This window comes from Dama dama, chromosome 12 (assembly GCF_033118175.1).
Source record: "Dama dama isolate Ldn47 chromosome 12, ASM3311817v1, whole genome shotgun sequence".
Taxonomy (NCBI): Eukaryota; Metazoa; Chordata; class Mammalia; order Artiodactyla; family Cervidae; genus Dama; species Dama dama.
The window spans coordinates 47557107-47571908 of NC_083692.1; the positions used below are offsets into that span (position 1 = coordinate 47557107).

The following is a 14802-nucleotide window of genomic DNA, read 5'->3' on the forward strand; positions in this document are numbered from 1 at the left end:
AAAATGCTGAAGCCTGAAAAGGCATTCATTCTTCACCATGTGAAAGCCCCTCTTCCCTCTGCAAATCCCCACTTCTGAACCTCCTCTAGTAGCTATGGTTTTTCCAGTAGTCCTGTATAGATGTGAAAGCTAGACTATAAAGAAAGCTGAACGTGTAAATCTATGGCTGATTCATATCAGTGTATGACAAAACCCACTGAAATGTTGTAAAGTAATTAGCCTCCAACTAGTAAAAATAATAATAATAATAATAAAAAAAAGAAAGCTGAGTGCTTTTGAACTGTTGGTGTTAGAGAAGACTCTTGAGAGTCCCTTGGACAGCAAGAAGATCCAACCAGTCAATCCTAGAGGAAATCAGTTCTGAATATTCACTGGAAGGACTGATGCTGAAGCTGAAATTCCAATACTTTGGCCACCTGATGCAAACAACTGACTCACTGGAAAAGACCCTGCTGCTGGGAAAGATTGAAGGTAGAAGGAGAAGGGGATGAGAGAGGATGAGATGGTTGGATGTCATCACTGACACAAAGGACATGAATTTGAGTAGGCTCTGGGAGTTGGTGATGGACAGGGAAGCCTGGCGTGCTACAGTCCACGGGGTTGCAAAGAGTCAGACACGACTGAGCGATGGAACTGAACTGAGTAGCCCATGGGCTTCCCTGGAAGCTCAGCTGGTAAAGAATCCACCTGCATTGCAAGAGACCCCAGTTCAATTCCTGGGTCGGGAAGGTGCCCTGGAGAAGGGACAGGCTGCCCACTCCAGTACTCTTGGGCTTCCCTGGTGGCTCAGACAGTAAAGAACCTGCCTGTTAACACGGGATACCTGGGTTCGATCCCTGGGTTGGGAAGATCCCCTGGAGGAGGGCATGGCAATCCACTCCAATATCCTTGCCTGGAGAATCCCCATGGACAGAGGTGCCTGGCGGGCTACAGTCCACGGACTTGCAAAGAGCCGGACATGACTGAACAACCAAGCACAGCACAGGAGCCCGTACCCCACTGCTGTCCCACCTCACCCCCCGGGACTTCCCAGTGCAGAGCGTGGCTTGCACACAGGCAACCTTGGAAAACTTCAGGGACACCAGACCTTCTCAGTCAGTCAGTTCAGTCACTCAGTCATGTTGGACTCTGCAACCCCATGGACTGCAGCACGCCAGGCTTTCCGGTCAGGGATATTTAATGTGTATGTATCTCTTACCCTTATCTAGGTAATTTCCATTTAAACAGATAGTCCCCAGGTAGTTATTTGTTTACCAATCAATAATTCTAATTGTTCTGGAGATAAAGACAAGATTTCAAAAGAAAGTTACATACACTGCTAAACTGGGACTTTTTATCATATTTAAATTTCTCAAATCTAGGAGCCCACTTTAATCAGATCTCTGTTTAATTCTTCTTACTTGCCCTGGAGAAAGAATAAGCTTGACATCTAGCCCAAATGAGGAAAAAAAGATTCCCTATTGGCCATAACTCCAAGAGTCTGGAGAAGCAAAAATAACAGCCTTATTAAAGAACCATCTTAATTCAGATGTTTTCAAAAATTTGCGTGCACTACAAGTAAAATTTTAGAAAGTATAATTTCTAAGCCCCATTCTAGACACACTGACTCTGAAAGCCTCTATCAATTACAAATTGGCACTTGCCAAGAGCGTCCGCCAGTGACTGAACAACAACAGAATTTGCCATCTGCCTTTGTGGAGACTGAACCCCGTGCTGTTGCAGCTGTTAACATTAAACACCCTCTGAGGCCACTCAGGATGGAGTGAGGCACTCTGTGCTCCAGGGAATCTGGTGTCTTTAGATAGGTCTTTAGATAGTAAAAGGCGGGCTTGATTGCACTGAACTCCCCTTCACCAAAATCTTACATATCAACTTTCCCCGACTACCTCTTTGGAGCAGTCTCTCAAAGCTATCTGAGGTGCTGTCTCTCAGGTTGCAGTCCTCATTTTGTCCCAAGTAAGACTTAACTCGCGACTCTCAAGTTGTGCATCTTTTTTCACTGACACTCATTGCATTTGAACCTCCTCACTACAGTTATCTGCTTAAAATGGTATTTTGTCATTCCTTAAAAATGTTAAGATTTTCATAGTCTTAAAGATAATGCTCACAGGCCTTAAATATTGAGTGTTTTGTCTCCAGCACCTCATCCCCTCTTCATTCCTTCCTTTTTCTCTTAACCTTTTCAAATAACCTAAAAAAACTTAGCTTTCTCTTAACTCAGGCCCTCTGCATATTCTGATCGCAATTCCTCACCCCCTTACTTCCACCTAAACTCTGGTGCCCACTCTTCTATCTCAGCTAAGGCATCACTCTCTGAACCATTTCCTGACCCCATCCCCTGCTCCACTTCGAGGGGCTTACTAATAATAACTTAAAGTTATAAAGCTAAGGGTATACTTTATGAAGATGATAAACCTGAAGCCCTTTTCCAGACTCAAGTGAAAGTGAAGTCACTCAGTCGTGTCCGACTTTTTGCAACCCCATGGACTGCAGCCTACCAGGCTCCTCCGTCTATGGGATTTTCCAGGCAAGAATACTGGAGTAGGTTGCCATTTCCTTCTCCAGGGGATCTTCCCAATCCAGGGATCAAACCCAGGTCTCCCGCATTGTAGGCAGATGCTTTTACCATCTAAGCCACCAGGGAAGTTCCAGACGCAGGCTTCCTTTTATTCCTCAGGGTAGTTTCTTATCCCAATCTCCAGCTACGGATTCTCCCAGTGCTTTTTGGATGATTATTTGTCGATTTCTCAACATCTATAAGACTAAGATCATCTTCCTGCTGCTCTTCCTGTTTCTATCTCAGAGAAGAGCATTAACCAAAAATATGGTTGTAAGCAAAACCCACCAAACATCAGGTCAAAAATCCTAGATTTAAGGATAACTACACTTGAAATGGGCTTCCCGGGTGGTTCAGACAGTAAAGAAGTCACCTGCAATGAGGGAGACCTGAGTTCGATTCCTGGGTCGGGAAGATCCCCTGGAGGAGAGCATGGCAATCCACTCCAGTATTCCTGCCTGGAGAATCCCCACGAACAGAGCAGCTTGGCGGGCTATACAGTCCATAGGGTAGCAAAGAGTTGTGGACACAACTGAGCTTCTAAGCACAGCACATTTGAAAAACTAAAACTTTGCCTTGACCCAAGTCTAAATCCTTATGCACTTACTAATTCAACTTCATCATTTCTCACTTCAATTACAGTGACAATTCTCTTAATACATCTCTGCTTACAGTGTCAAATTCCTCTCTGGTTACTCCTTCCCAAGGCTGCCCCTACTATGTTTATCCTACAACATAAATCTGATCACTTAATCACTTAAAACTGGTCTCCACTGCCTTCAAGACAAAAGTCTCTGAACTCTTTTATAATAGGAACCTCCAGAACGAATTACTGAAAGTGACTTTCACTTCATAAGAAATCCTATGGAACATTTCTTCACAGCGTGAAAGATTTGTAGAACTCTATGGAAGAGAATTTGACACTAAGCATTACAAATATGTGGCTTCAATAGAGAATATAGCACATTCTAGTCATATTAGGATGTACATTTATTACACGAATTCTCACATCTCCTTTATGAAGCTTCTTAAGGTAGAAGGATTATACTACACTAGTATGATCACGCTCTCCAGCATGGGCCTATAGTTGATACCATTTTAAATTCATTCCTTTATCCATCTGCTCATTCAATGTTTATTCAGTTCTTAGCACATGTGAGATACTGAAAATATATCAATGTATAAAGCAACTAAGAGTCTTGCCTACCTGGAGCTTAAATTCTATCAGTAAAACTTTATCTGAGCCCTGTGCTCCAGGAAAGCAAGGAAGGTTGAGAAATGTCCCCATCCTGTTTTGTGTTCTGACAAACAGCTAACTTGCAAAGGACCAGCCTGCCCTCAAAAAACCCCAGGCTAGACTTCCACCCATCCTGAGCCCCTTATTTCACTTGCCTCCATAAAATTCCTTGGTTTTATGATATACTCCTCATTAATGAACTTTCTCCCTACTGCAACAGTCTGAATTAAACTCACCTCAATTTTCCCATGCATTTCATCTTTCACACTGGAGTTATCCAATAAAAAACATAAACTGATATGATATGCAGTGTGTTCGATGGTATATTTCCTACTACAGAGAAAGCATGGGAAAAGAAAACAGAAATGCTCGGTTGGAGAGGCTTAATTTCAGAAAGGATAATCAGGGAAAGCTTCCTTGAGAAGATATATTTGAGCAAAGATTTCAATGAGCGAGTGAATCGCTGGGCAGTTAACTGGGGGAAGAGTGTTTCACAAAATGAATAGCAGGTACAAGGTTGGAACCAAGCCCATATCTCTGAGAAACAGCAAGGAGGCCTGTGCGATTGGAGAGGAGTGGCCAAGTAGGAAAGTGGGAAGAGATGAGGACAGAGAGATAAGGAGTGGGAGATGAATGATGCATGACCTTACAAATCCTAAGACTTTTCACTTTAACCTGAGTGAAATTAAAAGCCACAGGACAATTTTGAGGAAAGGAACAGGAAGATCACCCTGGATGCCCTATGAGGACAGCACTGGGAAGGAGCAAAGGCAGAAGCAAGAAGACCATCTGCAAAGCAACAACAGTAATCCGGGTGGGATGATGATGGTTTGGACCAAACTGGTAGCAAAGACAGTGAGAAGTGGACTTATACATGTATTTTAAAGGATTAGCCAACTGGGCTTCCTGACGTACTGACTATAAGGTATGAGGATGACTCCTGTCCTAAGTAAAATACGAGGACAAGATGGCCATTGAGACAGGAAGACTTTAAAAGCAGCAAGTGATGAAAAAAAATTGTTAAATTGGTTGGGAACATACTAAATTTGAGACAGCTATTTTCACATCCAAGTTGAAACATCAAGTAGGCAGCTGGGGACTGAATCCAGAGGAGAGATATAGACTAAAGACATAATTTTAAAATAACCTGAGGTGGCAGCTGTCAAAACTAATGACAGCAACAATATTAATTTCACCTAATAAAGTACAACTGGGGTGAATATTACCTGATATGATGGTGCCCCTCATCATTCCTGAGTAGCTACATTTTACTATGAAAAAGGTACCATTTCCATTACTGTATCTTCTAGAATTAGATACTATGGAGAAGAATGGGGGCATTATTCTCCCACACGTCTACAATTCCAATGTAAGCCAACCAATGGGCTGTGAGCAAAGGTCCCAAAAGTGCTGCTGCACTGTAAATGTGAGCAAAGATGAGACAGATAATCTAGACAGCTTTCAGGAACCTATTTTATCCTGCTTTTCAAAGGTTCTGGAACTTTCACCTCCTCAAAAGGATATGAAAACGCGTGCTTTAAACCAGACCTTGTTGGATAAAGGAAAGAGGACCCAAGATCCCAACTAATAAAAACCTTTTAAACGTCCTTTTTGTCCAATAACAACCCTACAGAAATAAACAAGATAGATACAGTAAGTCAGCTGGTGGAAAGTACTGTGGAGAAAAATAAAGTAAATGGGGGAAAACAATGCAGAGAGTAAAGGGGTAGGGAGGGAGCAGAACTTTAAATAAGGTTGTTAGAGAAAGCCTTTCACCAACATACAAAGGTACCTATTTCTCCACAACCTCACCAAAAGGTAACAGCCATCTTTAACTTCTGATCATGTCATGAGCAAAAAAATAAAACTGGGTCATTAATGAGTTCATTTGCTACTAATTTTTTTTCTTAGAATGCTTCAATTAAAAAACGCATCTTCAGGGCTTCCTTGGTGGCACAGTGGTAAAGAATCTGCCTTCGAATGCAGGGGACACAGATTTGATCCCTGGTTCAGGAAGATCCCACATGCCAAGATCAGCCCATGCACCACTGCATCTAGAGCCTGGGAGCCACAACTACTGAAGCCCACGAGCCCTAGAGCCCATGCTCAGCAACAAGAGAAGCCACTACAATGAGAAGCCCACACACCCCAACTATAGTGTAGCCCCTGCTTGCAGCAACTAGAGAAAGTCCATGCAAAAACCAAGACCCAGCACAGCCAAAAATAAGTAAGTAAGTAGCAGCTTCTATCACAGATATGTTTTTAAATTTTAGGTAGTAAAATGTTCAGGATGGAGAATAGGGTCTTTGTTTATAACCTATATTTTACACCTTGCTTTAGGAAGTCTTTTTTGCTCTCAAAATTGTAAATTATTCTCCTGTATTTTCTAATATTTTATCAGATTTTAGCTTCTACATTTAGCTATTTAAACTATGAATTTGGATTTTTTCCCTTTTAGTGTGAGTTTAGAAATAATCTCAACTATTAAATAGTCCATAATTCTATGATTTAAAATGCCATTCTTTGTCACATGCAGCCCCATAAATTTATGAATCAGTTACAGGTCTGTTCTAATGATCTATATCCCAGCACCAAAACAACGCTGTTTAAATGACCATGGTACTCTCATCACTTTCTACAGTGCCATTTTTCAACTGTTTCCTTGGTCCTTCCCTAAAGACACACAACCACCCTAAAACACTTAAATATAGGCAATGATGAAATTGACTGCAGGTTACATATAATACGTATCCCAAGTGCTAAGATTTTTTTTTTAACTTCCCTTGCAGAAACTCCATGACCTTGAGAATAAGAATTCTGTACTATAAAGTCAAACTCCTTAGGGTGACATCCAAATGTTCCACTGTCTGGCTCTAGCCATTACTGCAGTTGATGAGATTTCTCCTCCAGAACTATCTCATCTGATCAAAGTCATCTACTTGCTACAAGCAGAGGAGGAACTGTAGCAATCCTCCATGTCTTCACCTGCTCAAGTCATACTTCCTGAACGCCTTCCTTCTTCCTTCCTTCTATCTGTAAGGCTTAGTCCTCCTCCATGAAGTTTTCCTTCATGTTTCTGACACACTCATCTCTCCTCCCCCTGAATGCACAGCACTTATTTCTCAGCATAACTTCTATACTTCTAAGCGTGACTTGTCTAATGGCAGCTTCAATTACTTTTATCCATGAGTTACTTTACTAATTAGTATTAAGTTCAAAGCTCTGATAAGAAGTTCTAAGTTTACTTTTAATGTCTTCACAATAGCTCAAAAATTTTAACTGCTCTCTATCAGTCAGAAGTCATACAATACAAACATAATAATCTCTCATCTTTAATCACTTAATACTCTATTTTATCTACAGAAAAGGACATATAAGCATGTTTACTCAGATCAGGAATTAAAGGATCAGAAATAGGAATGTAACTACAGGTCTAATTTCAAGTCCAGCTCCACCCCTAAGCCTGCCTCTGTTAAATGTAGCACAATTATGAACTTTTTTATTCCTATTCTCAAAAGTGTGGTGGGGCCACTAAAATTACTGAGCACCACAGTGAAGGGGTTGAAACAGAAACACTTAAAAATCCCCATGATTTTCAGTCTAAGCAAGCATCTAAAACTGTCACTGTCACTATGCTTTATGGTAATTTGGCACAAATTCACATTTTAAGAAGTACTGTGACAAATACTTCTGGAGGTAAATGGTGAGAACTGTATCTCTTTGGGAAATTAAGGAGTCTTAAATTCTGTTCACTAGAGAGGGGAGAGAACCTTTCACTCTGTTGCTTCTTTTTTTCCAAATAGTCTCATCTTAAGTGAAAGCGAAGTTTATATTTTTTTCCACCTACAATGTCAACCTTATTTCAGCCCCCAAACTCCGGCAATAAATAAGCCTAACCCAGGAGCGCCTGGCCTTTGTGCTGTGGGGGGAAGAAGGAACACCTAGCAAAGCTGATTCCAAAGCTTACGGGCGAGAATGGCCAGTGAACTCTCTATTTGAAGCTGTCTGAGCTTTTGTACGGCATCTTAACTGTTAGAGCAGATAAACCCTGCAGCATATTTTCACCATGTACAGGCCAAACTAAAGTTGCTTCCAAACAGCAGCAAGACAAAAAAGATCTCACAGGCAATCCTGCATATGGAACTCAAGTACTGGCTGCCATTTTGGATGCTCACAACAGCACAAAAGCTTTCTATGGTTTGTGTGAAAGGTAGAGGGTGAAAGAGACGCAAAAGGTAAGAGCCATTTTCACATAAAATGCCTCTGAATTTAAACAGAAAGTAAATTTCACTGTTCTCTCTCTCCTGACTCCCAAAGAGGGGAGAAACAGGTAGTTGGTTTTGTTTTGGTTTTTTTTTTGGCCAAATTGCATCACTCAGAAATATAATCTCAATTAGACTTCATAAATGTGATGTTGCAAAAGGCTTTCAGATTGATGTCATTTCTCCAGTTTGCGTTGTCCAAGTTCAACATGATTAATTTAAGGCTTCATAAAACCTTAAGACCGCCTGGCAAAAATACAGCCCACAGATTTAAACATATAAGATAAAAACACAAGGGGAAAAAAAAAAAGACTCAGGAAAGTTTTAAAATCTTAGAGTACAGATAATCTTTTTCTAGGCTTTACACAAAACCTAGAAACTACACAGGATAAGTTTTCCATTGTACAAAAATCATAACTTATTTGCTAAAAATCATGTAAGTAAGAAAGAATGATACACTGAGCATATTTGTAACATATATATAACAGAGTTTTTAAAACATTTAAAATACACCAATAAGTCAGTAAGAAAAGAGGTTTAAAACTGAATAGAAAATTCAACAAGGAACATGAGTAAGCAATTTATAGTTAGTTAGTTAAGCCGCTCAGTCGTGTCCAACTCTTTGCGACCCCGTGGACTGTAGCCCACCAGGCTCCTCCACCCATGGGATTCTCCAGGCAAGAATACTGGAAAGGGTTGCCATTTCCTTCTCCAGGGGATCTTCCCGACCCAGGGATCGAACCCATGCAGGCAGACGCTTTAACCTCTGAGCCATCAGGGAAGTCCCAAGCAATTTACAGAAGACATTAAAATAGCTTATAAGGAAAAATGTTCAACATTACTAGCAAAGATACACAAAGAGAAGCAAAATTACTTTGACACCTAAAAGATTAAACAGGTTAATACGTTAAAGAAAAATAAACCCTACTGATACTAATTTATATGCATTAAATGAATTAAAATTTTAAAGAGTTATCTTTCAAATATAAAAAAAAATTACATGCACTATGCTAAATTTCAATAAGCTATTTATTACCTTCATAATCAGCAGGAAAAGGGACATTTTTTAAAAAGAAAAAACCAGCCCAATATTAAGTAAATGACTGACTGAAACAAAATCTAATCATCTTCTGGAGGACCAGTCTTTTGAGGACAAGTTAAAGGACTTAAGGGAATCATATTAAAATACTTATATATGAGGTATCAGAAGTTTATTGTGAAAAACTAATATTAGAGAAAAAAGAACATAACCCAGGGCTTTGAAGAGTCCACAGTGCAGTAACTATGGGATCAAGATGTGGGTCCAGTGGCTGTCCTTCCTCTTGTTTATATTCATCATTTGAGTGGGTTCAAAGATAGCAAACAGGCTTTCCTAGTTTTAATGGAGTGGATTTCATTTAAACACTGAAATCTATTGCTAAAGACAGGCATCTGGAGAAAAACCTCCAATAGGAATAGTATTAATAATTTCACTTTATCCACCCCAGAAAGAGGTAGCAATACTGTTACAATACAGTAGGTTAACTTTTTGATTTACAAAACAAATTCTGCAATAAGTGAGTCAATATACAATTTTTTCACAAGTTTCCTTTTATGATGTAATATCCTTCAAATGGGGAAACAAAAGCAACTACTGCCATATTTGAAGACAGAAGTATCCCCTTTTGCCTCCACCTAAAAGAAGCTACACCTTTGATAAAAAGTTTGAAATAAAGTAGTGAATTCAAAATGCTGGGAGGAAATTACGATACTTATTAATATGGAAATATCCTTTCCACCAGGTTTTCCGACTCTGAGAAGAATCCTAACTTTTCAGAATTGTTACATCTTAATTTTGGAAGAGCTAAAAGAGCCGAGAGGAAATCTAAAAGCTTGACTGGCTCCACACTGCCCTCACTTGGACACTCTAAGTCCCGGTGGCTCCTGTTCTCTTCAGAGATAAAGAAGTAAAACTATAGAGCTTGATGCTTTCTTCTACTCTCAATTAAAAAAAAAAAAAGTTTTTACTTGTTAAAATGTATGTATTAATCATATATCTATTATTTTTTTAACACTTTCCAGAAAAAGATAATTTGTCATAATTTTTTTTTTACAACTCTCTTCTACTTTTCTGTTGGGGGAAAAAAGCCAGAAAGATGGGAAACAAAGGGTTTATTTTTTTTGGCCACACTAGCAGCATGTGCTCTTAGTTCCTGACCAGGGCTTGAACCCATGCCCCATGCAGTGAAAGTATGGAGTCTTAACCACTGGGCTACCAGAGAAGTCCCCAAAGAGATTTTATATATTTATATCATTTTCTGTTTTTTTAAAGTACACAATAGACAATTAAGTATACCCCCACTGTTACTTTCACTTATATTTGTTCTCATAAAGTCCTCAGAACTGATTTATAAGTTCCTAAAAGACTTGTTTACTTGAATGCTCTATATGTCAACCAAACTTGATGTTAATCTCAACAGTCAGATACAGACAGGGTTAGGGTTGATGTCCCCAGAAGGAGGTGTCTAAGCTCTAAACGATTCCTCTCCCTCAAAAATAAATGCTTACACACGTCATGTATCTCTGGGAGGACCTGGGATTTGACATTCAATGTAGGCTTACTACTCATGAAATCAACTTACAGTACCGTTTTAGAACATTAAAAACAGCATTCACTTCCTACTGTTAAGTCACACTGATGATCTTCCTTATACTTTAGATGTGCAATTAAAATAATTCAAAACCAAAATTAAAGGCCCAACCATAAAAGCACACTGCAATTTCAGGACCTTTAATGCGGCAGAGTGCAAAGTCACAGTCAGGAAAGGGGCCAGGTTTGCTTCAACCTAGTAAAAGGCAAAAAGCACTACCAAAAAGTCAAATGAAGATCTCATCTGACTTTTTTCCATCAAACTTCTCAGCCAAAAGTATGTATCACATTAAGACATCACATTTCAAATGTATAACATGCTTTATGTAAATGTTACTTATGAAAGCCAATAATACTTTGCATTGGTAGATCACTCTGACACAAAGTAGTATGATTTTTATATCAGATTTGATTTTCATGAATATGCCATGAAGTGTGGCAATGGCTGTTATTTATAACATAAAATTGGAAACAACAGATTCATAAATTGAATTAAACACTCTGACTCCTAATCCAATTCTTTTTTCACATTTCATCATGCTGGCAACATGAACCAGAAGTAAGATTTTAGGAGAGTGCTTCAGGGGCAAATATTGAAGAAAAATTAGATTCTGACTCCCTGCTAATACTAATACTTCCTTGTTAATACTTCCTTCAGAAAGCCCTTACGCATGTTTCCACACATTAAATACCCTTTTAAAAAAAACCCTCTAAATCAAATCAGTTAGTTGCAATCTTCCCATTATAGAGCTAAATTTCACTTTAGAACTCTAAGATTTTTTTTCAAGTTCATCTGATACAATAAACATGACCTTTGAAACAAACTCATATTTTTTAACTGTTTTAAATTAGACAGCAGAATTGTCAGACAAATATGGTATGATATCACTTATTTTTGGAATATAAAAAACATAACTAGTGAATTTAACAGGAAAAGAAACAGACTTACCTATAAAGAACTAGTGAGGGGGGCAATACTGGGGTAAAGGAATGAGGAACAAACTACTGGGTATAAGATAGGCTCAAGGATGTACTGTACAACATGAAGAATATAGTCAGTATTTTGTAATAACAATAAATGGAAAGTAACCTTTAAAAACTACAAAAAAAAATTTCTAATTAAAAAAAAACAAAAACAGCACCACTCCCAGAAAGAAGATTCTTGAAAATATAAGTTATTACTTACAATATGGCAACTTCCTCACTTTAGCCACATACGAAAACAAAAACAGTTCAGCCTCTACTAGTTCTACATTGTTAGATGAGTCTGCATTTTCTGTTTTAAAATACTCTGGGCTTAACAGGCCTTACACTGTGTCCATATTCTTCACATGTCAAAAACTACTACTTCTAAGATCTCAGTTCAAACTCACATAATTCTTAAATATTTAATCTGCATAAAAACACAATATTATAATCTAGAACCAGTTGGTATATCAGACCAGTTAAGCAATTATGACTGTTTCTTATGCCCTGGTAAAGGAACTGAAATTTTTAATAAGGTATTGAACCAACACAGGACACAAAATACACAAACCAAAACAAAATCCAGACAAGAAACTGAAATCTGGGGAGAGAAACACTGCTCCAAAGGAAAGAATCTAAGAAAACAAAGTATGACTTCTACAGTTTAAAAAAAGGGAAAAAAAGAAAAAAAGCTTTAGAATGGATATTTTATTAAGAATAAATGGACACTTGGAATTGAGGTAAACCCCAATTTTTCAAGACTGATAAGTGCAAAAATACATAGACTATTCTTCTCAAAGAACAATGCAGCCCTTTCTTTATAACAGAAAACAAAATGTGACCCAAACATGCAACTTACCATCCATATCCAACATATTCATAATAGCAAATGAAACAAAAACATAATCCAAAATATCAGGCGTATCAAACACAGTACTTAAAATGATTCAATGAAAACAAACTTAACATCCCCTATTTTATAATAACGTTTAACTTCTTTATTTCTACTGGCAAATGATAAATGAAAAATCTTGCTATATCCAGATCTTTTCAGATTAACATGCCCATGCTTTGTCACCTTGAGTTACAGGAATAATCAAGACTGCACTGCCTTAACTGAAGAAGAGTAAGGAATTTTGTCTTTGATTTTACTGTCCAAAATAAAAACAGATCAAGATGAGATGTAAAAATACTGAGAATGTGTCATATTTGTTTTGTTTTCCTTCCCAGTCCAACCAAAGCATTTCTTGTCACTTCTCCACAACTAACTTACATTTAAACTTGTTATTCATAGTTTGTGGATGCAGTAACAGGGGCTCTGCCTATGTTGTTTGTTGTTATCACTTGCTTTTTAAAATTAATGTTTAAAGAGTTTACATAACTGGAATTGCTTTATCTGTGTCCCTTTTTTTAAATTAAATTTTGCCTATAGAAAATTTGGAAAATACTAGAAAGTGTAAAAAAAAAAACTGTAGTTGCATCATCTAATCCCTTTCGTAACTATGACTCTCCTGAGTCTTATTTCTTTTTTTTTTTTTTTGAGTCTTATTTCTAAAAGACATATAACCACTTCTAGTTCTATAGTAAACAAAATTAGAATTATACTACTTTCTAACCTATTTTCATTTAAAAACTAGTATTTCCCACACCCTTAAATATTATTTAAGAGCGATTTTTAATGGATTCTTTAACTAGAATCCTTAGCCAATCCTTAGGTTGGGGTAAAGGATTAAAAATTATTAAAAATAATCCCCTCACTTTCTCCCTTCCCTTCCCCTTTCTGACCATATCGTAGAAAAGAATTGTAAACCATTCACACTAGCATCCAAGATGTGATAAATAGCCCCCTGAGAAATGCGGGGCCTAATAAAATTCAAACTTGACACCAAAGAAGAGATGCGCTAATAATGATGTTTCAAGTACTATTCAGTAGATGTGACCTTACTGGAGGCAAATTTCCTAAAAGTTGCGGTACTAAAATAATTACCTAGTCTGGCTACAAGAAGGCTTCATTCCGTTTTCTTAATAAAGCTAGACTGAAGCAGCACCAATTTCACCCGCTCAACAAAGTGTCTAATTGGCCGAGTTCGTCAAAATTGGCGCTCCCAATGGCAAAAAGTTGGATTCATGAAACAAAATAAACAGGTAACGCGTACAAGACACGGTGTGGACTGATGCTACGTGAGGGTGCTTATCGATTAGGAAGGGGAGAGGGGAGGGGGGGAGAGAGGGAGATTTGATGATTATCAGACTGGCGCACAAGCAGAAATCGCAAATGCTTTATTTAATCTTTCTGTTCCTGGCATCACGAGGCTCAAACGTCACCAAAAACAGACCGGCTGGCTGAAAACCCGGCGGGGTGACGCACACAACATCTTACCATATGGATTCTCATCAATCAGGACCAAGAAGAGCCTTAAGCCAGCCCAGTGGAGGAAGGCGGGTGCGTCCCCCGACCGACGGCTCCCCTACACCCCCGGCGCTGCGCTCGCGTCTGCACGCAGGAAACCGAGGATGCAGGACCAGCGCACCGGACGCCTCGGTATCTGCTCCGCCGCGAGGGCTGCGGCCCCGCGTTCTGAGGGGGCCACCCAGGCGGCCGCAAACGCCGAGAGCCTGAGGATCAAGCCTCCCCACAGCTGAGACCCCACGAATACCTCCACCAGACGACTGACACAAGAACCGCGACAGTCGGCGCGGACTCCCCTCCCGGGATCCAAACCCGTCTAGGACCTTACCTGAGGGGGCAGCGCCACCTCCGCCCGACGGCGCTGACTGTCGCGGTGGCGGCGGTCACAACTCCGAGAGCAGTGACGCCTCTCATAAAAACAACCTGCTCACAGGCGTCCGCAGCCGGGAGGCGGCGGCCGGCGGGGCGCCGCGGCGCATGCCGGGACTCGTAGTCCGGTCCGCGCCTCATACCGGGCGGCGGCCGAGTGAAGAACTACGACTCCCGAAGAGGAGCGCAGTCCGCCGCCGGGAAGCTGCTGGAAGCTGGGCCCCGCGGCCGAGATCCTGACAACATCCGGGCCCCAGCGCTGGAGAGGCGCCGCGGCCGGTTACTATGGAGACGGGCTGCTACAACCACTTGGCAGGTTTCCACCCTGGAGGACCGCTCCTGGGATTAGGCGGATTAGTTTATACGTATTGA

General features: G+C 39.8%; 1 protein-coding gene across 3 annotated transcripts in view; it reads right to left on the reverse strand.

Moving 5' to 3' along the window:
- Window positions 1-14525, reverse strand: part of CCPG1 (cell cycle progression 1) — a 38591-nt gene extending 24066 nt beyond the window's left edge. For all 3 annotated transcript variants that reach the window (XM_061157199.1, XM_061157200.1, XM_061157198.1), the window contains exon 1: window positions 14390-14525. The gene's annotated coding sequence lies outside the window, so the exon portion shown is untranslated. The remainder of the gene's footprint in view (window positions 1-14389) is intronic.
- Between the last annotated feature and the right edge of the window lie 277 nt (window positions 14526-14802).